Source organism: Lynx canadensis, chromosome B1 (assembly GCF_007474595.2).
Source record: "Lynx canadensis isolate LIC74 chromosome B1, mLynCan4.pri.v2, whole genome shotgun sequence".
Classification (NCBI taxonomy): Eukaryota; Metazoa; Chordata; class Mammalia; order Carnivora; family Felidae; genus Lynx; species Lynx canadensis.
The window spans coordinates 53,784,189-53,807,924 of NC_044306.2; the positions used below are offsets into that span (position 1 = coordinate 53,784,189).

Genomic DNA, 23,736 nt, shown 5'->3' on the forward strand with positions numbered 1-23,736 from the left:
TGATTCCACCAAAAATTCTAATGCTTATTTTCAGTAATTACGCAAAGATATGTTTTGAAAGAAAACATCTATTCTTATGTTAATTTTTCTCAGAATTCGGCTTCTTTGAACCAATAGTGTTTGTTTTTCCTTCTTTGTTATGGTAATTATTGTCATGATGATTCATTTTAGGAAAAAAAATATATATATACATTCCACTCACTGGAATAGAATCTTCTTTAGAGCTGGCAATAAACCATATTTTAAATTCCCCACAGCAAGACTCTTTTATATTGTGGAGAATCAAACGGTTGTTGAATTTATGTGCTGGGTAAAGAGTCTGGATAACTAAAAGCCACTGATAACATTTCAAAAATCATTCCCTCTACAAAATTTTTACTTAAATGTATAAGAAAGAGTGTAATTATCAGTTTAAGAATACCCACCTTTATTCTTCTGTTTAATATAGTGAAAAGGAGCATATTTATGCATGTCATACGTGGATTATCCAGAACCACAAAGGTCCTAGGGTAAAAGATTAGAAAACTACTTCTATGTCTGTATTTATTTAATATATCTTGAATAATATTCTATTCGATAAATAAAATAATCCAAATAATAATACATACCATTTCCATGAGATTCAGTTAAGCTATTTTTATTCTTAAAGGTGAAAAGAAATACAATATAATCTAAATGATTTTTTTTTTCTGAATTTGTTCTTATGGGGAAAAAAAAAAGGAGTTGTTTAGCACTGGTTTAAGAATTATTTACAGGGGACTGATAAATACCAAGAATGGGTAGTAGGAGAAAAATATAGGAGTAAAATTTGTTGATAATTTATAAGTAAAGAACTATGAATTGCTTCAATTTCAAAATTATTTCGACATTTATATTATGGATTGTATTTCTTGATTTAAGCATGTTGACCATAAATATTCTTAACTGCACGAGAAGAACACTAAATGTAAAGCCATGAGGAAATAGTACAGCTTAAGAGATATCATATATAAATGAAACAAGAGATTTCAGCATCATGAGGATCTTTTACAAATTGCGGAACAGCAGTAACCTTGACATTAGGTTGAGAACTAACTTTGAATTGACCTTGAAATATATGCAGTTGTCATTTTAGTAAACAGCAAGAAACATAATCAGCAATTAGTAGATTCATTATGGTGATTCCATTCAGTGGTTCAAAGTATTGCTCTGTTTTCACTGAAAACTAAAGAGAAAAATGTGTTCTATCTTTAAATGTCTGTGAATATTTTAAAAACCACATAAACACTCAATGGAGGTCTTACTAAAAATATAGGTAAGTTACTAACTGCACAATAGTGGTCCCAGTGCCTTTGCTGCTGTCTTGGAAAATTTACTTTCATTTTATCATTTCAATCACTTAACAGACAAAGGAAATTTTAAACCATCTTCAATGTGATTAATATTACTATTAATGTGTGAGACCAGGAAAGGACTGAAAAGATTTGGTTTTGCTTAAAAAAAGTAGTGATTTTTTTAAAAAATGAAAATACATTTCTAAAAACTAACTGATAACCCAACCAGTTTAGAGGCGAGGAGATTTGTTTTTTAATGTCTATTTACTTATTTTTGAGAGAGAGAGAACATGAGAGGGGCAGAGAGAAAGGGAGACAGAGAATCGAATATCTTACACTCTGAATATCAGAAAAGCAAGTGGACGCTCATATGATTACCATAATATCAGTTTTAAAAAAATGATAACTTAATGAATTAGTTCTTAGCTAACACTCTTGTTTTTCCATTCAAACGTTGTTGTCTCTAGGGAACGCTCAAAGCTTCCTCCCCAAATTCAGCACATTCGACAGTTTCTTTTTGTTGAATGAAATAACATCATAATCCTTTGACCATCATTTTGTTGCTTAATACTGAAATATAAATAAAATATATTTAAATATTTTTTTAGGTGTATATGTCCTAACAAACTAAATACAAGACATATCAGAAGACGATTGTATCAGTCCCTCTATTGTCAGGTACCTAGGCACCCACCATGCCTCCATAAGAAAAGTTCATCTGGGCTGCCTGGGTGGCTCAGTCGGTTTAGTGTCCAACTTCAGCTCAGGTCATGATCTCACAGTTCGTGATTTCGAGCCCCGTGTTGGGCTCTGTGCTGACAGTTCGGAGCCTGGAGCCTGATTCAGATTCTGTGTCTCCTCCTCTCTCTGCCTCTCCCCCTCCTCATGCTCTGTCTCTCAATAATAGATAAATGTTAAAAAAAAATTAAAAATAAAAGTTCATCAGACAGAAGTATGAAGTGAAGAAACTGTTCTGGTAATATTCAACTCAGTTTTTCTGTGTGGTATCTCACAAGACTAAAACTACACCATCCCCCATAACCCTGCCATATTGATTTTTTCCCCTTTGTCTATTTTTTTAAAGAATTTATTTGCCTAATCAAACTAGCTTAAAGTGGTTATTACATATATATTTTGCCTCTAAGTTTGTCAAAGACAAGGAATTAATACTGTAATATTTTAAGGGCATGACCATCAGTAGTGTGATATGTGATACTCCACTAGTTTTTTTTTAATAATTAAGTAAAATTAAATATTTTTTAAAAGAATAGGGATGGGAATTTGTCAAAGTAGATATAATAATGTATTACAATAACTTGAATGATTTAGTCCTCACATCTTCAAAGATTAAAATGTTAATAAAAAATAAATCTAGAAAATAATTTACTTTGATAACTACTCAGATAATAGGCAAGTGTTTTCAAAATACACAAGCATTGGAAAACACCTCTCAGGGGTATTTAACCTCTCATGGAGTTATAAATTTCTCAAGAGAAAAACAAAATCTTAATATTGACCTTCGCAGACAATTTACAGAGACTAAATAAGAATGTTCAACCTCATTAGCAATCAGTGAAGTGCAAATTATAATAATAACGTGATAGGACTTTCACCTTTCAAAATATAAACATTTAAAAATAATATGAATTATTTCAGGTTAAATGCATGAAGGAAATTTATTTCTGGAATATTGATTTCAAATTTGTGATTGTTTTCATGAGTATATGTACATCAAAAGGGAATTTATCTTGTGGGCCATAGTGGAGAACAACTATTTAAAAATATAAAATGACTGGGAAGGAGCCAAGATGGCGGAACAGCATGGAAGTTATTTGGGTGTCACGTCCATGAAATACAGCCAGACCGACACTAAACCATCCTACACACCTAGAAAACTGATTGGAGGATTAACACAACAATCTGCACAACCTGAACCACAGAATTCAGCAGGTACATGGGGTGAAGAGGGGAACTTGGGAAGAGAGAAGCTGGTGGCAGACAGGGAGCCGCTTTTCCAGGCAGAGAGAGGACAGAGAGTAGGTCGGTGGGGGAGAATACGGGAAAAACACTCCTCCCCAAAAGCAGCTGGAGAGAAGTGGAAAATTGGAAACAGCTGCAGGGATTAAACCAAAAAGGGAGAAAGGAGAAAGGAGAAGGTTTAAATTCCATTAAGACTGTAAACAGGGGAGCACAAAGTCTGCAACTCTGCATCTCGATAACTGGTGATGCTCTGGTGGGAAGGGCAAATCCCCAGGAACAGAGTGGGGTCTAGGAGGTTCTTGGGCCACACGGGGAAAAGCAGTTCTACTGCTGGAAGGACATTTGGTAGAGACTGTTGAAGCCACCTGGTCCCAGCAGACCCCAGAAAACAGCCACATTTGCTGGTGCTGGAGCAAGGTCGTTAAGGGTGAAGCCTGGTGCTACATGAGTGTTGTGATTTTCCATAATCCCTGAAAAGCTGCTGTTACACTATCTCGCGAACTTTTGCTGGGACAGGCTGGCACCTGGCTGCAGTCTCAGGGCACCGGCAGCAGCAGGGTCCAGCAAGCGTTCCTGGGTGCACCCAACATTCAGCCATTGCTCATTTGGCCATTGCTCATTCGGCCATTGCTTGGTGAGACCCTCCCACAGAGGGATGGAACAGGCCAAAGCTGCAGTGCTTCAGAAGTAAGGGGCCAGGGAAAACAGCCACATCTGAGACAAAACTTGGGAGAGAGGTACTGCCTGGGGCCTGGTCACGGAGAGTGAAAAAGCTGGGAGTAGACAAAAGCTGAAGACAGGACGGTTGCACAATTGCTGATCTGGGAGAAGAGAGTTCCTATACTAGAGACTGGGTAGCTGGGTGATGCCATTTTCACTGCTCCTGCACATGTGCATACGCACCTATGAGCACCGCAACAATCCAACCCAGTAGGCTAGCAGTGCCATCTAGTGGAGAACGGAGCAGTTACACTGAGCCCTGCCGAACTGGACCAACCTTGCTCTTCAAGAACACAAGTCTTACTGCCTACTTAGTTTATGGACTATAAAGTGCTACATAGTCTGACTTCTAGGGGAAAATGAAATAATTTCAGTCCTATTTCAATCTGTTAGCAGGTCCATGTATTCAATATTCTTTCTTCTTTTTTTCTCTTTTACACTATTTTCTTTTTCTTGAAAACAGAAATAGAAAAAATTCATTTTTATTTTCAATTTTTATTAAAAATATATTTTTTAATTTTTTAAATATATATTTTACATTTGTATAAATTTTTTCAAATTCTATCTTACTTCCATCATTTTATTTTAGTCTACTTCAGTGTATTCACCTTTTCAAATTTTCAAACAATTTCTTTTTTCCCTCTTTTTTCTATTTTTTGTTTCTTTTCTTTTTCTTGAATATAGAAAGAGAAAAAAATCATTTTTATTTTTAATTTTTATTAAAATTTTTTTCTTTATTTTTTCTACAATATTCTTTATTTTTGTGTAAATTCTTTCAAATTCTATTTTACTCCCATCATCTCATTTTAGTCTATTTCAGTGTATTCATTTTTTCAAATTTTCAAGAGATTTCCTTTTTTTTTTCTTTCCCCACCTTTTTTTCTCTAATCTGTCAAACCACTTTCAACACTCAGACCAAAATACACCTAGGATCTAGCATCATTTATTAGATTTTGTGTGTGTGTGTTTAATTTTTTAATTTTTGTTTTTTTAATTTTAATTTTTCTACCTCATTATTCCTTTTCTCCCTTCAAAAGGACAAAACGAAGGAATTCACCCCAAAAGAAAGAGCTTGAAGAAATGACAGCCAGGAATTTAACCAATGCAGATACAAGCAAGATGTCTGAACCAGAATTTAGAATCACGATAATAAGAATACTAGCTGGAGTTGAAAATACATGAGAATCCCTTTCTGCAGAGATAAAAGAAGTAAAAAATAGAATGAAATTAAAAATGTTGTAACTGAGCTGCAATCACAGACGGATGCAGTGGCAGCAAGGATGGATGAGGCAGAACACAGAATCAGTGATATAGAGGACAAACTTATAGAGAATAATGAAGCAGAAAAAAAGAGGGAGATGAAGGCAAAAGAGCATGATTTAAGAATTAGAGAAACCAGTGACTCATTAAAAAGGAACAACATCAGAATCATAGGGGTCCCAGAAGAGGAAGAGAGAGAGATAGGGGTAGAACGGTTATGTGAGCAAATCATAGCAGAAAACTTCCCCAACCTGGGGAAAGACACAGATATCAAAATCCAGGAAGCACAGAGGACCCCCATTAGATTCAACAAATACCGACCATCAATAAGGCATATCATAGTCAAATTCACAAAATATTCAGGTAAGGAGAAAATCATGAAAGCAGCAAGGGAAAAAAAGTCCCTAACATACAAGGGAAGACAGATCAGGTTTGCAGCAGACCTATCCACAGAAACTTCGCAGGCCAGAAAGGAGTGGCAGGATATATTCAATGTGCTGAATCAGAAAAATATGCAGCCAAGAATTCTATATCCAGCAAGGCTGTCATTCAAAATAGAAGGAGAGAAAAAAAGTTTCCCAGACAAATGAAAATTAACGGAGTTTGGGGCGCCTGGGTGGCTCAGTCGGTTGAGTGTCCAACTTCTGCTCAGGTCATGATCTCGCAGTCTGTGAGTTTGAGCCCCACGTCGGGCTCTGTGCTGACAGCTCAGAGCCTGGAGCCTGCTTCGGATTCTGTGTCTGCCTCTCTCTCTGACCCTCCCCCACTCATGCTCTGTCTCTCTCTGTCTCAGAAATAAATAAACATTAAAAAAATTTTAAAAAAATTAAAGGAGTTTGTGACCACCAAACCAGCCCTGCAAGAAACTTTAAGGGGGACTCTCTGAGAAAAGAAAAAAAATGAAAAATATTATATATATATATATATATATATATGCGCAACAAAGCAACAAAGATTAGAAAGGACTAGAGAACACCACCAGAAACTCCAACTCTACAAGCATCCTAATGGCAATAAATTCATATCTTTCAGTACTCACTCAAACGTCAATGGACTCAATGCTCCAATCAAAAGACATAGGGTAACACAATGGTTAAGAAAACAAGATCCATCTATATGCTGTTTACAAGAGACCCACTTTAGACCTAAAGACACCTTCAGATTGAAAATAAGGGGATGGAGAACCATCTACCATGCTAATGGTCAAGAAAAGAAAGCCTTAAAATAACCATACTTATATCAGACAATCTAGACTTTAAAATAAAGACTGTATCAAGAGATGCAGAAGGGCATTATATCATAATCAAGGGGTCTATTCACCAAGAAGACCTAACAATTGTAAACGTTTATGCGCCAAGTGTGGAGCACCCAAATATATAAATCAATTAATCACAAACATAAAGAAACTCATCAATAATAATATCATAATAGTAGGAGACTTCAACACCCTATTCACATCAATGGATAGATCATCTAATCAAAAAATCAACAAGAAAACAATGGCTTTGAATGACACACTGGACCAGATGGACTTCACAGATATATTTAGAACATTTCATCCTAAAGCAGCAGAATATACATTCTTCTCCAGTGCACATAGAACGTTCTCCAGAATAGACCATATACTGGTACACAAATCAGCCCTAAGTAAGTACAAAAAGATCGAGATCACAACACACATATTTTCAGATCACAATACTATGAAACTCAAAATCAACCACAAGAAAAATTTGGAAAGGTAGCAAATACTTGGAGACTGAAGAACATCCTACTAAAGAATGAATGGGCTAATCAAGCAGTTAAAGAGGAAATTAAAAAGTATATGGAAGTCAATGAAAATGATAACACCACAACCCAAAACTTCTGGGATGCAGCAAAGGTGGTCATAAGAGGTCATAAGAGGTCCTAAAGAAGGAAGAAAGATCTCAGACACACAACCAAATCTTACGACTTAAGGAGCTGGAAAAAGAACAGCAAATAAAACCCAAAACCAGCAGAAGACAGGAAATAATAAAGATTAGAGAAGATATTAATGCTATTGAAATCAAGAAAACAGTAGAACACATCAATGAAGCCAGAAGCTGGTTCTTTGAAAGAATTAACAAAATTGATAAACGACTAGCCAGTTTGATCAAAAAGGAAAAGGAAAGGACCCAAATAAACAAAATCCAGAATTAAAGAAGAGAGATCACAACCAACTCAAAAGACATAAAAACAATAATAAGAGAATATTATGAGCTATTATATGCCAATAAAATGGGCAATCTGGAAGAAATGGACAAAATCCTAGAAACATATACACTACCAAAACTGATACAGGAAGAAATAGAAAAATTGAACAGACCCATAACCAGTAAGGAAATCCAATTAGTAATCAAAAATCTGCCAAAAAACAAGAGTCCAGGGCCAGGTGGCTCTCCAGGGGAATTCTATCAAACATTACAGGAAGAGTTAACACCTATTCTCTTGAAGCTGTTCCAAAAACTAGAAATAGAAGGAAAACTTCCAAACTCTTTGTATGAAGTCAGCATTACCTTGATTCCATAACCAGACAGAGACCCCACTAAAAAGGAGAAGTATAGACCAATATCCCTGATGAACATGGATGCGTAAATCCTCAACAAGATACTAGCCAACCCGATCCAACAATACATTAAAAAAATTATTCATCATGACCAAGTGGGATTATACCTGGGATGCAGGGCCGGTTCAATATCTGCAAAACAATTAACGTGATTCATCACATCAGTAAAAGAAAGGACAAGAACCATGTGATCCTCTCAATAGATGCAGATAAAGCATTTGACAAAATACAGCATCCTTTCTTGATAAAAACCCTCAAGAAGGTAGGGATAGAAGGAGCATACCTCGAGATCATTAAAGCCATATATGAATGACCCAACGCTAATATCATCCTCATTGGGGAAAAACTGGGAGCTTTCCCCCTAAGGTCAAGAACAAGACGGGGATGTCCACTCTCACCACTGTTATTCAACATAGTATTGGAAGTCTTAGCCTCTGCAATCAGACAACACAAAGAAATAAAAGGCATCCAAATCGGCCAGGAGGAGGTCAAACTTTCACTCTTCGCAGATGACATGATACTCTATATGGAAAACCCAAAAGATTCCACCAAAAAACTGCTAGAACTGATTCATGAATTCAGCAAAGTTGCAGGATACAAAATCAACACACAGAAATCAATTGAATTCCTATACACCAACAATGAAGTGACAGAAAGAGAAATCAAGGAATTGATCCCATTTACAGTTGCACAAAAAACCATGAAATACCTAGGAATAAATCTAACCAAAGAGGTAAAAAATCTATACACTGAAAACTATAGAAAGCTTATGAAAGAAATTGAAGAAGACACAGAAAAATGGAAAAAGATTCCATGCTTCTGGATAGGAAGAACAAATACTGTTAAAATGTAGATACTACCCAAAGCAATCTACATATTCAAGGCATCCCTATCAAAGTAACACCAGCATTCTTCACAGAATTAGAACAAATAATCCTAAAATTTTTATGGAACCAGAAAAGACCCCGAATAGCCAAAGTGATCTTGAAAAAGAAAACCAAAGCAGACTTCAAGCTATACTACAAAGCTGTAACCGTCAAGACAGTATGGTACTGGCACAAGAACAGACACTCAGATAAATGGTACAGAATAGAGAACCCACAAATGGACCCACAAATGGACCAGAAAATGGACCTACTAATCTTTGACAAAGCAGGAAAGAATATCCAATGGAATAGAGACAGTCTCTTCAGCAAATGGTGCTGGGAAACCTGGACAGCGACATGCAGAAGAATGAATCTGGACCACTTTCTTACACCATACACAAAAATAAACTTAAAATGGATGAAAGACCTAAATGTAAGACAGGAAGCCATCAAAATCCTCGAGGAGAAACCAGGCAAAAACCTCTTTGATCTTGACTGCAGCAACTTCTTACTGAACACGTCTCCAGAGGCAAAGGAAGCAAAAGCAAAAATGAACAACTGGGACCTCATCAAAATAAAAAGCTTCTGCACAGTGAAGAAAACAATCAACAAAACTAAAAGGCAACAGACAGAATGGGAGAAGATATTTGCAAACGACATATCAGATAAAGGGTTAGTATCCAAAATCTATAAAGAACTTATCAAACTCAACACCCAAAAAACAAATAATCCAGTGAAGAAGTGGGCAAAAGACATGAATAGGCACTTCTCCAAGGAAGACATCCATATGGCCAACCGACACATGAAAAAATGCTCAACATCACTCATCATCAGGGAAATACACATCAAAACCACAATGAGATGCCACCTGACACCTGTTGGAATGGCTAACATTAACAACTCAGGCAACAATAGATGTTGGTGAGGATGGGGAGAAAGAAGATCTCTTTTGCATCGTTGGTGGGAATGCAAACTGGTGCAGCCACTCTGGAAAACAGTATGGAGGTTCCTCAAAAAACTAAAAATAGAACCACCCTACGACCCAGCAATTGCTCTACTAGGCATTTATCTAAGGGATACAGGTGTGCCGTTTCAAAGGGACACATGCACCCCCATGTTTATAGCAGCACTATCAACAATAGCCAAAGTATGGAAAGAGCCCAAATGTCCGTCAATGGATGAATGGATAAAGAAGATGTGGTATATACATATATATGTGTATATATATATGTATTGTACACACACACACACAATACATACATATATATATATACATATATATGTGTGTGTGTATATATATATATATATATATATATATATATATACTTAAACCACATCTTCTTTATCCATTCATCCATTGATGGACATTTGGGCTCTCTCCATACTTTGGCTATATATATGTATACACACACACACACACACACACACACACACACACGTGGAGTATAATTGGCAATCAAAAAGAATGAAATCTTCCCATTTGCAACTACATGGATCGAACTGGAGGGTATTATGCTAAGCGAAGTTAGTCAGTCAGAGAAAGACAAATATCATATGACTTCACACATATGAAGACTTTAAGACACAGAACAGATGAACACAAGGGAAGGGAAGCAAAAAATAAAAATAAAAACAAGGAGGGGGACAAAATATTAAATATGAAGAACAGAGGGTTACTGGAAGGGTTGTGGGAGGGGGGATGGGTTAAATGGTCAAGGGTCACTAAGGAATCTACTCCTGAAATCATTGTTGCACTATTTGCTAACTAATTTGGATGTAAATTTAAAAAAAAAAATCAAAAATAAAACAAGTTAATAAAAAATAAAAAATAAAAATAAAAAAGGTAGGAAATTCTGCTACTTGCAATAATATGGGTGGATGGACCTTAAGGATATTACACTAAGTAAAATAAGTCAGAGAATTACAAATTCTGTATGCTCTCACTTATTTGTGGAATATTTAAAAAGAATTGAATTTATAGATACAGAGAACAGATTGGTAGTTGCCAGAGGAAGGGGATGGGTGGCGGCGAAGGGAGTAGGCAAATTGGGTGAAGGTAGTCAAAAGGTACAAACTTCCAGTTCTAAGATAAAAAAGTCCCGGGGAAGGGATGTACCGCATGGTGACAATAGTTACCAATACTGTACCATATACATAAAAGTTGCTAAGAGAGTAAATCATAAAAGTGAATAAGAAAAAATTGCAACTGGGGCGCCTGGGTGGCGCAGTCGGTTAGGCGTCCGACTTCAGCCAGGTCACGATCTCGCGGTCCGTGAGTTCGAGCCCCACGTCAGGCTCTGGGCTGATGGCTCAGAGCCTGGAGCCTGTTTCCAATTCTGTGTCTCCCTCTCTCTCTGCCCCTCCCCCGTTCATGCTCTGTCTCTCTCTGTCCCAAAAATAAATAAACGTTGAAAAAAAAAATTTTTTTTTTAAATTAAAAAAAAAAAAAAAAAAAAAAAAAAAATAGCAACTATGTGGTGATAGATGTTCACTAAACTTACTGTGGTGATCATTTTGCAACACAAACACTTGTCAAATCACTATGTTGTATACCTGAAACTAATATAATGCCATATATCAATTATATCTCAATAAAATTAATTAAAAGTAAAAAAAATATATAAAAATAAAAATATAAAATGACTTTTGTTTAAATGTTACTCTGATTTTATTTTTTATATACTGCTAACATAAAAAATCTAGATGTAGACATTTTTCTTTAATGGAAATTATGATATGTGATTGTATTTTTCTCTAAAAAACTCTCTAAAAAAAGCTACACCTTTAAAAATCTGACCTGTTTAAGATGAAATGTTTTAAATATGTTATTAAAATATACCCACAAAAGTAGGAATAAATAATTTCCTGAAAACACTTTAAATTGGCACAGAGCACAGATAGCACAGTCTCTTGTATCAAAGATTATCTTAGTAATTAAATTAAATATAACTATTAACTACTTATAAGAATAAATACTGAAAGAAATTAAAACATCCAAATGCCTGACTCACCAACATTTTCTTTTTCACTAATTAATAAACTGTTCTTTTCCCCTCCATAATACTCATAACTTACTTAAACTTTTATGAGAATCATGTTTCTCAAAAAAACAAAACAAAACAAAAAAAAACCCCACCCTCTTTGCCTGTAGGATAATTTGAGTGCGAAAACAACTCCAAATCTCTGTTATATCTTAGTTCTGTTAAGTACAATGATTTCTTTTTTTTAAATTTTTTTAACATTTATTTATTTTTGAGAGACAGAGAGAGACAGGGCATGACCAGTGGAGGGGCAGAGAGAGAGGGAGACACAGAATTCAAAGCACAGAGCCTGGTGTGTGACTTGAACCCACGGACCATGAGATCATGACCTGAGACAGAGTCGGATGCTTAACTGACTGAGCCGCCCAGGCGCCCCTGATTTCTATTATAAAGAATACACCAAATAACAACACCTGGGTTTGGAAATGATCTGAGAGTCTTCTAAAAAGAATTAGCAAATAAAGCTTCACATGTCATTAAACTTGTTGACCCTTCAACAGAAATTAGAGTTTTGCATAAATCATTATTTTAAAAATGTGGCCTTGGAGGACAGAAATGATATGTATAGGAACTGTTGCTTCCATCTTAAAAACAAAAATAATAGGCAGACAACACTATTTCTTTCCTGGAATCTGAAATTCTTTCTCTTTAGAACTCTTCCTGTCTAGGGGAAAAGTAGAAACAAAAGAGGCACAGTGACAGAAAGCATTGCACTGCAGACTGAACCGAATGGTCCCCAGAGCCAGTCATATAACTGGTTGGAGATCCAGACAACTTAAGGGAAGACCCCCAAATCCTTGTATCCAGCAGTTTCTTGAAGTCATATTTACATCCGACCGTTTTTTTTAATTTCCAAGTTTCCCTTTTTTCTTTTTTTTTTTTTTTAAGTTTTATTTCTATCTCTCTCCACACAGACAAAGATACAATAAAACACTTCCTCATTTTCAGAACAGGAGTAATTTAAAAATATACTTTCTGGGGGTGCCTGGGTGGCTCAGTCGGTTAGGCGTCCAACTTCGGCTCAGGTCATGATCTCCCAGTCCATGAGTTCCAGCCCCGTGTAGGGCTCTGTGCTGACAGCTCAGAGCCTGGAACCTGCTTTGGATTCTGTGTCTCTCTCTGTCTCCATCTCCTGCCCCCTCCCCCCCCCACCATCTGTCTCTCTCAAAAATAAATAAATAACAAAAAAAAAAAAACTCCTCAAAAATACACTTTCTGATCATCTTTTTTTTTTTTTTTTAATTTCTAGGCTTTTTAAAGAGCGGTTTTAGGTTCACAGAAAAATTGATTGGAAAGTACAGAGAATTCTCACATACCCTCTCCCATCCCCCACAATTTCCCCTATTGTTTACATCGTGTATTAGTGTGATACATTAGTTAGAATTGATGAATCAATATTGATTAACTACTGAATAACTATTCATCAACAATTGATAATGATGTATTATTATTATGAACTGAAGTCCACTGTTCACATTAGGGTCCACTCTTGATGTACATTTTGTGGCTTTTGACAAATGAGTAACCCACATACAAGCATCATGTCTGTATCGTACAGAAGAATTTGACTACCCTAAAAATCCCCTGTGCTTCAGCTATGAATGTCATTCTCTCTCCCCCCAAATCTCTGGCAACCACTGATCTTTTTCTGTTTGTAGAGTTTTGTTTTCTCAAGAATGTCATCTAGGTGGAATCCTATAGCATGAAGACTTTTCAAACTGGAAATATGTTTTTAAGGATCTTTCATGTCTTTTTGTGGTTTGATAGCTCATTTCTTTTTATCACTGAATAGTATTACTTGATAATCTCTTGTTTATACATTTGTTTATACATTTGACATTGAAGTAACTTTATACGATGATCAAGCTACAGAATTCTAGCTGAAAAGTTTGTTAGATATTGTTCCATTGCCTACTGACATTTAGTATTTAAAAAAAATCAATATGCTATTTTGATTTTTGCTCCCTTACATATAGCCTATTTTTTTCTAACTGTGCATATTTTTCTTTTTAAAAAAAAGTATGGCTTATGCTAGCATTGTTTTGTGTTATTCTCCAAAATAACTTTCTTTTAAAAAAAAATCTAATCTTTTCTCGTCTATGTCCCACCCATACCCTTTACCCTTTTGTCTTTTTCCTTTATACTTAAGGAGGACTATTCAGATTTGTGGCATAAATGACTCTTTGATATTTTACACGGTGTCATTTGATGTTTATTTATTTATTTTGAGAGAGAGAGAGAGAGAGAGAGAGAGAGAAGGGCAGAGAGAGAGGAAGACAGAATGGCAAGCAAGTTCCATGCTGTCAGTGCAGAGCCTGATGAAGGGCTTGATCCCATGAACCATGAGATTACCACCTGAGCCTAAATCAAGAGTTGGATGCTTAACCAACTGAGTCACCTCGACGCCCTTTACGTGGTGTTACTTGGAATGTGTTGGAAGATTTTAATTCTGTGACTGTATTTTGGTGTCTTCACAGTCGTCTTTATCCTAGACCATTCTCCTCAAATGTGAAGTCATGGAAGTTGTGTTACAGGTTGCTAGGCAGGTGCTATTTTATATGTTTAGCTGTTTGTTTTGTTTATGACCACAGTAAAAAACAGGTGCCTGAACTTGGTAAAAATTCAATTGTCTGAAAATACTAGTGATGGAAAGCAGCACTTCCTTGCCTCAACGGTCTTTGTTCAAAGATATTCATTCTTCTTTAAAGCAAACACTCCCAGGATAACCAGGGTAAAATTGATTACTTAGGTAAGTACCTGTTCTCATCTGTCCGATTGGTGTCCAGCCCTCTTACAAAGAAGGCAGTAGAAGATTCCTTTGCCCTAACTAGACTTCTGATTTAGTGCCTCAATTTGTATTCACCTCTTCCGTTTTTCTTTTCTGCCCAATGATTTCTCTTTTCTTCCTGCAGGAAAAATTATGTTTATTCATCTTGTTCACTCTATTCAAGCTGCTACTTATATGTGATCGACATGCTCTGTAGTTCAGGAAAGATCGAGTTGATTTGAGTGCTGATACAGGTTTTGCCTGGTGTGTGTGTATGTGTGTGTGTGTCGTAAGGAGGTGGTTTTCTGCTATTTCTCTCACTAGAAAGGGAAATCTGGCAGAGGCATTCCTGCCCTGAACAGAATTGTGCTTTAGATGAGTGTTGAGTGTCGAGTAAGCTTTGGTCTGGGGTCCTCCGGGTGCCCAAACACAGACATCTTTAGTTTTAAAGTACTGTCAGGAACTCAGCTTTCTCCAGTCATCTTTTTTTTTTTTTAACTTTTTGCTAAGAGTTAGAAGTTGAATAAATTCTGGGGATCTAATGCACAGCATTGTGGTTACACTTAATGCTGTATTATACACTTAAAAGTTGCCAAGTGGGCAGATCATCAGTGTTCTCAACACAAAAAAAGAAATAGTAATTATGTGAGGTGATGGATCTGGAAGCTAAATGTTACAGTGGTAATTATATTGCGGTATATAAGTGTATCAAATCAACACAGTGTGCACCATGAGCAATGTTTTATGTCAATCATATCTCAATAAAGCTGGAAAATAAAGCAATTGCGAAAAGTCAGCATTGATTCACAGAACAGTATTATTTCCAATCACCTTAATAAACTATGTTTGTAAAAAAAAAAGAAAAAGTTTTCCATGCCTTCAAGAATTTCTTCGAGATAAACCCCAGGCCATTCCTGCTCCTCAGGACAGGAAGCAGGGAAGTTGTGTTTTTGTTTTTGTTTTTGTTTTTTTAGTTTATTTACTTATTTTTGAGGCAAGAGGCAGAGAGAGAGGGAGACAGAATCCCAAGCAGATTCCACATTGTCAGCGCAGAGCCAGATGCAGGGCTTGATCTTAGGAAACATAAGATCATTACCTGAGCTGAAATGAAAGCAAGAGTCGGATGCTTAACCGACTGAGCTACCCAGGTGCCCCTGGATGGGAAGCAGAGAATTTTTGAGATAGGTACCCATGGCCTGTCCCAGCAGACCTCTTTTAACTCCCCTCCTCTTTTCGTTCAGAGGATGACCCTAAGCTTTATGTCTCCCTGGGTAGCTCTCCCTTCTCCATGCCGTCCTAACCTGCATTTCTTTTAGACTTTGCTCTGTTTCATCCATCAACCATTTTCTTCTCCCTTCTGTATTTTATGTCATTAAACTGATTATGGCCTCCCTCTCATTCTTGGTGTGATAAGATCATTTTATGTCTTCAGAGCAAAAGAAAACTGGGTTCAATTTTCCATCTTGAAATAGAAGCATCCAGGAGTCATTTGAAGCTAGAAGCCAGTTTAACAGATGAAAAAGCAATTGAATAGCAAATGAATGTATATCCAAAGACAATAAAATATTATTTCAGTTGACCATTTTACCAGCTTTTTCTAGATTTTAGTTATTTCTTTCGACCCTATGGTTTAGACCCCAGTTGGTCTTTGATAACTCTTAAGTGTAATTTGGATCCAGACAGAAAGTATTCTCTTAGCAATCACTCAATTACATATTCCTTCTAAACATTTATTGCATATTTGTTGGGTTTTTTTGTTTTGTTTTGTTCTATTTCCAATGATTACTTTCTTTATCTAGAAATAACATTGTCTTCACAATGTCTTTGTGGTTTCTGTCTTTTCATCTGTAATATTTCCCTATATTAATCCCTTTCTCCCACATCACAAAACTAGTTTGCAAATAGTCTATTCTGCTCTAACACATTCTGTCCCCAGAATGGCATCTGTATCTAAAACTCATTTCCTTCCTGTTTTTTTTTTTCAGGAAAAGTATTAGCATCTTCTTTATCCATTTTAACTATATCTATTCATCCAGGAGTTATTGTTCTTGAATAAAATTCACAATTATTTTTTGTAAAAGGTATAGTTTCTACTTGCATTGTTACATAATACAAGGTCATTTTGGCAAGAAAAGTGTCTTTAATAATAAATCTTCCCAAAACTATAAATGTTCACCTGAAATGCTCACAAATTTACATTGGTGTGCTCTATATATGATGTTATCTTTGGTTTTTAGTTTTTAATGTATTTTTCTGTAGTAATTTCTCTTTCTTTAAATTTTAAAACAATCCTAAATTAGCAGAAGATTTACAAATATTGCACGAAACTTTTTTTTTCCTGAACCACTTGAAAGTATGTTGTTGAACTGATGCCCCAACACTTGAGAATATCATAAAATAAGAATATTCATTCTCTTAGACAACCACAATCTAACCGTTGAAACAAGAAAATTAACATGAATATATAGTTATTGTCTAATTCGTGGACCCCATTCAAATTCTGTCAACTACCTGAGTGTTGGCTTCATAGCAAAAAGATCCAGTTTAGATCATGTCTTGTATTTAGTTGTCATTTCTCCTTGTTTTGTTCGGTTTGAACCAGGACTTCATTCTTTTTTATGACTCTCATGATCACGACATTTAAAAAATATATTATTATCTCTTTATTTAGCAGAATGTACCTCAGTTCGCATTAGTAATTTTCTTCATGCTTCAGTTTAGGTAATGCATCTTAATAAAAATATCACAGAAGTGTTACTTTGTTCTCAGTGCATTTTATCAGATGGTGGACCATGTTAATTTTTGCCATCACTGTTAATGTTCATTTTGACTAACTGATTAAGTTGGTGTATTCCCGTATCTATCTATGTATCTATCATCTATCTATCTATCTATCTATCTATCTATACATATACAGAGGCATATACATACACACGTGTATATTCATGTATTTATTAATTTACATTTCCATTTTTACTTCCCTATTGAAAACCATGATTTACACTGATATCTCTGATGCATTGGTTTATTCTACTTTCTGAGTTTCCACATTTTAACTTCCTCTTCTGACAGTAAGAAATCTGGCTCCACACCAGCGCAGCTACCCCACTATAGGAACATCCTCCTCACTCTGGCTCCCACACCCTGGTGTGCTGCGAATCCCGTCTCCCAGATGTCCTTCTCATCCTATCTGTTTACCCACCCTTCCCATGGCCATCCCAACATGGACGCCTATCTTGTGTTGCCTGACAGAATGGCTTTAAGACTGCATTTTCAGGAAGAAAATGGAGGAAAGGGAACAGAAAGAAGAAACTGGATCCTATTTTTATGCTATAATTTTCAAACTTTTTTCAAGTATCTAACAAATGATTTAAAATCTGGATTTGAAGTCATCATATTTATTTCTATCAAGTAAAAAATAAAAGAATATCTTTCCTTGTGACCTGACTACATACATATGTGTGACATGTACCTACATACGTACATGCATATAGATGTAAATACATTTTTTTTTTGAGATTTAGTCTTTCAATTGCTTTCTGGGTCTTTAAAAAGGGTGAGGTTTTAATGCAACATTACATTAAAAATTTCTTGGAATCATTTTCATGAACACTTGGGCTGCTTTTTGTTTTTTCTTTGTTGGCTTGAGATTTACCTTGTGAACAATTTTTTCCCTGGTATGAATAGCAATAACATAATTGCCAAGGGTTTGCAATGTACTTTGCCATTTTGCCTTTATCCGTCTCTGAATTTGAAAGGCATATTCTATTTCTTTAAGGGACATCTAAAAGAAAACATGCTGCTGAAAACATCTGTAACTACTGTCGTTTGCTTTTTGGGCCAACGATGGCTAATGTAATGAACAATTTAAAGGCACAGTTTGCCATATGGATGCTATCGCAATTATTTGCTCTGTTGCTAAACATAGCAGTGTATTAGATGGATTTAACAGCTTTTGCACTGGCACAGAAAAGTAGCAGATTGGCCAAGGACTGCTAAACAGGTGCTCTCTGTAATGGCAATAGAATATTTACAATCTTCTCTGAGCTTCATTCTCTACAAAGTTTTTGAATATACTTATCAATAGCTAAGGTAGAAAGATTACTCTAATCTGCTGCTCTGATCTGCCATAGACCAGAAGAAGCTTAAAGTACAGAATACAGTGCTTCATAAACATTATGGCACTGCATCCATTTCATTCTTTGTAGTCCATCTACACTGTCACTGCCTGGGTCAGGGCCATTCTGTCTCCCATCTGGACTATAACAGTACATTCCTGCTTTCTCTGTCTCAAAGCTTTTGCCATCCATTCAGCTACTCCCTATGTTGTGTTGGTTCACTACACAACCATGATGAGAAATCTGTAATGGCTACCTCATCTTCATAAAGTAAATTCCAAATACCTTCAGATCACATCAAAGAGATTCTATGATGTAGCCCAAGACTACGCTTAAAAACAGTGACTTTTATTTTCAAATTTGTTTATACTTTTAGTACAGTTTTTTCATTTTTTATTTTTTTTAAATTTTTAAAAACATTTTTTAATCTTTATTTATTTTTGAGAGAGTAAGAGACAAGAGTGAGAGCAGGGGACGAACAGAGAGAGAGGGAGACACAGAATCCAAAGTAGGCTCCAGGCTCCGAGCCGTCAGCACAGAGCCCGATGTGGGGCTCGAACCCACGAACCGTGAGATCATGACCTGAGCTGAAGTCGGACACTTAACCGACTGAGCCACCCAGGCACCCCTTTTCATTTTTTAAAAAATAAAATTTTATTGGGGCTCCTGAGTGGCTCAGTGAGTTAAGCATCTGACTCTTGGTTTCAGCTCAGGTCATGATCTCATGGTTCGTGGAATAGAGCCCTGCGTCAGGCTCTGCACTGACGGGTCAGGGCCTGTTGGGATTCTCTCTCTCTTTCTCTCTCCCTGCCCCTCCCATGCTCTCTCTCTCTCTTTCTTTCTCTCTCTTTCTCTCAAAATAAATAAACTTTAAAATAAAATAAAATTATATATATATGTATATGTATATAAATACACGCATACACACAAATATTTCGAGTGTCTGCTCTATTTTTGAAATTTGGAATTAAGGTTTAGTGCTTAAATTCATTCACCTTTCTTCCAGCTGAAGAAGAGAATACACACATAAGTAGTCAAATGGGAACCACATAGCACTCATGTATGTTTTAATCATCAGGCAAAGAACACACCTTACAACCAGGGGAATAAATGCTAATGCGTAGACCTCAGACCACTGGGATTTACTTTACTACCACATGGAATTTAGACTTTGAAACCAGGCTGACTTTCTGCCTTGAGAAGGAGCTTTCTGAGTGTGATTGGAGTCATGTTGAAGAGGCCAGGGCTGAAATCTGTTTCATATAATATTGAACATCATGCTCTTAAATTATAAGTGAAAAAAGCCTCAATTAGTCACTCCTCCTTTGACCACTGCTCTTCTGTGGAACCATGTTATTTTCCTTATTTCACTCATGGACGTTACTATGCGAGCCTCTGGTAAACTCGGGATGCGAGTGCCACATTTTAGGGAGAAAACAAAAACGTCAGAGGAATCCGCCTCTAGCACAGTACTTAATACTGAGGCTTTCAGAACCTTCCTGGAATCACCAGGGCCTGCCATAAAGCCTAAGCGACACAGAAATGCAACTGAACGGATATCACTAACTTCAGGCCGCAGAAGCCCATGCTGAATGTTCACCTTTGTTCTATTTTTCACCGCTACTATCTAAAATTATACAGATAATAGTTAAATTTATAGGATGAAATTAAAAAATATAATAAAGGATGCCTCACTTTTTATTCAATGCCCAAAGAGAAATTAAATAAAAGTCAAAAAAACAAAGACCCTGCCTCATGCTAGATTAAAATAAGAAGAATCACCACCACTGCCCCGCTCCCCACCGCTCGATGTTTTATTTATTACAATTTCAGCCAAAGAGTTCACAGTCAGATGGAGCAGGCAGCCTTGCAGTGACAGCTGTTCCCCCAACATGGATGTACTTCCATCAGCATTTTATTGAAAGATGAATTAACCCAACACCAATGCCCTGTGTTTTCCATCTTCCAAAGGCTGTGAGTCAACCGAGCCCAAGAGAATTTATTCCAGGCTAAACGATATTCCCCAGATTCATAGTACTGTTAACAGCAAAAGAAAATAATAGAGTTTCAGCATTCTTTAGAAAACACAGAATAACCTAGAAAATATGAAAGATTGTTTTTTTCAATATTCCAGATACTCTGTGTACATAGTTTAGAGTTCAATACCTTAGACTTACATAAGTCAAAAAAAAAAAAAATCTATCAGTTAATTGTGACTTCACGCTTCTCTTGAGATGGGATAAAATATTCATGAAGTAAAAGATTCGTGTTTTCTCCTCTCTCACATAGCGACATATAAGACACCCTTACCATCTTACAAATTTGTAAATATTAAAAATGACAAAGAAATATTAAAAAGAACTTCTCACTAATAGTCAAATAATTATAGCACCTCCAGGATTCAGGATTTTCATAGGGTTTTCCGCTTGTGTTTAATTTTTGGTTTTAATTTTATAGACAGAGTGTACAAACAGGAGAGAGGAGCAGAGAGAGAGAGAGGGTGGGGGGAAAGAATATCTTAAGCAGACTCGGGGGCTCAATCTTACGACTCTGAGATCATGACTTGAGCTAAAATCAAGAATTGCTCGCTCAACCAACTAAGCCACTCAAGGCCCCAAAGTTTTCTTGTTCTTTTTTTTTTTTTTTTTTAATTTTTTTTTTTTTCAACGTTTATTTATTTTTGGGACAGAGAGAGACAGAGCATGAACGGGGGAGGGGCAGAGAGAGAGGGAGACACAGAATCGGAAACAGGATCCAGGCTCTGAGCCATCAGCCCAGAGCCTGATGCGGGGCTCGAACTCACAGACCGCGAGATCGTGACCTGGCTGAAGTCGGACGCTTAACCGACTGCGCCACCCAGGCGCCCCAAGTTTTCTTGTTCTTAAACATCCATCCTTCATATTGAAAACAATTTACCTTCTCTACCTGTTTAATTTTATGTTCTACACATCTTGATGCTCAGTAGGCTTTGGTCTGTTTCTAACTGCACAGCATCTACTTGTTTTAGTAGCATTGGTGACCAAACTTAAAATAGGCAACTGTCTTATCAATATCAGTGGCCTTGCATTTTCAAGGCCTTGTTCTAAGTCCTGACACCCATCTCTCTATTTCTTCACCTCTAGAAAAATCTCGGTTCATTTTTAGCACTGCGATATAATGGGCACAGATGTTTTCTAGTCTGGAATTCCTGAGTGGTTCCCAGCATCACTGCACATCTGAATCATCTGGGGAGCTTTTAAAAATATCAATGCTCTGGTTGCATGCCATAGCATCCAGGTAAAATTCAGGTATCCGTCTTTTTTAAAGATCCTCATATGATTCCAATGTGCATAGGATCCATTGGCTTATGGATTGTAGACGTCAGTTTTGAATAATTTTGTGGGGTTTTTTTCCTCTACTTTCTTCCAGCAGGACATATGGCTATCAGAAATTGAGTAGAAAAACAAAGATGAGAATTGTGCACCAGAAATCAAGAAAATGTGAACTGAAACCACAAATGATTTTAAACTATTCTGACTAATGAAACATTGTTTTGTTTTATTATTATTATTAATTATTTTTAATATTGGTACAAAGAGACTCCTTTTTATCTTTACAAAGGATCAAGAATCAGAATGGCTTTGGAAATTTTTTTTTTCATTTTTTTAACGTTTATTTATTTTTGAGACAGAGAGAGACAGAGCATGAACGGGGGAGGGTCACAGAGAGAGGGAGACACAGAATCTGAAACAGGCTCCAGGCTCTGAGCTGTCAGCACAGAGCCTGACGTGGGGCTCGAACTCACGGACCGCGAGATCATGACCTGAGCCGAAGTCGGCCGCTCAACCGACTGAGCCACCCAGACGCCCCATGGCTTTGGAATTTTTAACAGCAATGCAAGAAAATAAAAATAAAAGAGAAATGTCTTTGAAATTCAGAAAAAAAAATTTTTGAACCTAAAGTTTTCTACCAAATTTAGATGTTAAAAGGACATTTAGGGGTGCCTGGGTGGCTCAGTCAGTTGAACTTCCAACTTCAGCTCAGGTCATGATCTTGTGGTGCGTGGGTTCAAGCCCTGAGTTGGGCTCTGTGCTGACAGCTCAGAACCTGAAGCCTGCTTCAGATTCTGTGTCTCCCTCTCTCTCTCTGCTCCTCCCCCACTCATGCTCTGTCTCTGTCTCTCTCAAAGATAAATAAACATTAAAAAATAGTAAATAAATAAATTAAAAGGACATTAAAAGAATTGTGAAGGAGTGAATTCTCAAAAGCTTCACATCCTTATGCATCATTTCTCAAAAAATTCCTAAAGGATTTATTCTACTAAAATTAAGAAATAAGCCAAGTAAAAAGGAAAGTCAGGGACCATGAAAGGCAATCTGACAGAAGAGAGATGGAAGTAAACCCCAGTATAATGATTATGGGAGGTCATAAGATGGCTGCTATGCTCCAGAGCAAAAAAAAAAAAAAAAAAAAAAAAAAATCTAATTTTGGAATATATTCAAAGGAAGATAAAGCTAATAAAATATCTGATGAGTCTGACATTGAAACATAATTCAGACATTTCAGAACTTCTGGGTAGGTTAATGATACATATGGAAAAAACTATGTGAAATACATAAAGAGTTTATCAACCTCAAGAAGGTGTTTACCGGGAAAGAAAAGTAATCGTAATTTATTGCATGGCTTGGTTGGAAATAATATTTACCTTGTCACAATGTAAAAAGTGAATACTAATCTAACAACAATGGCAGTGTAACCATATCTGTGTACTAGGAGGATAAAAAAAGAGGTTTATGTTAGTGGAGGTGGTGATAATGGCTTGAAAGAAAGTTAAATAAATCCTCCTCTGCTGTGGGTATCAGAATATATGCTTAAAATGGGAGCATCTAAAAGTAGCAAAATAAGTTCATTATTTAGAGAAAATTAGGTAAATCCCCAAAGAATCTATTATATAAGTTGGAGTGATTATCTCTAGCGAAGGGGACAGAGAGGTATAGGGCAAAGGGCAGGCATCTTAGCTAAGGCTTATATATTAGTTTTTGTGTGTGGCATTATCTGACTAGTAGGTAGAATTTAACTCCGAGTTATTTTAACCCTTACCACATAAT

At 36.4% G+C, this 23,736-nt stretch overlaps 1 protein-coding gene across 2 annotated transcripts in view; it reads left to right on the forward strand.

Moving 5' to 3' along the window:
- GLRA3 (glycine receptor alpha 3) overlaps positions 1-23,736 on the forward strand; it is a 195,843-nt gene that overhangs the window by 43,370 nt on the left and 128,737 nt on the right. The gene's annotated exons all lie outside the window — the stretch shown is intronic.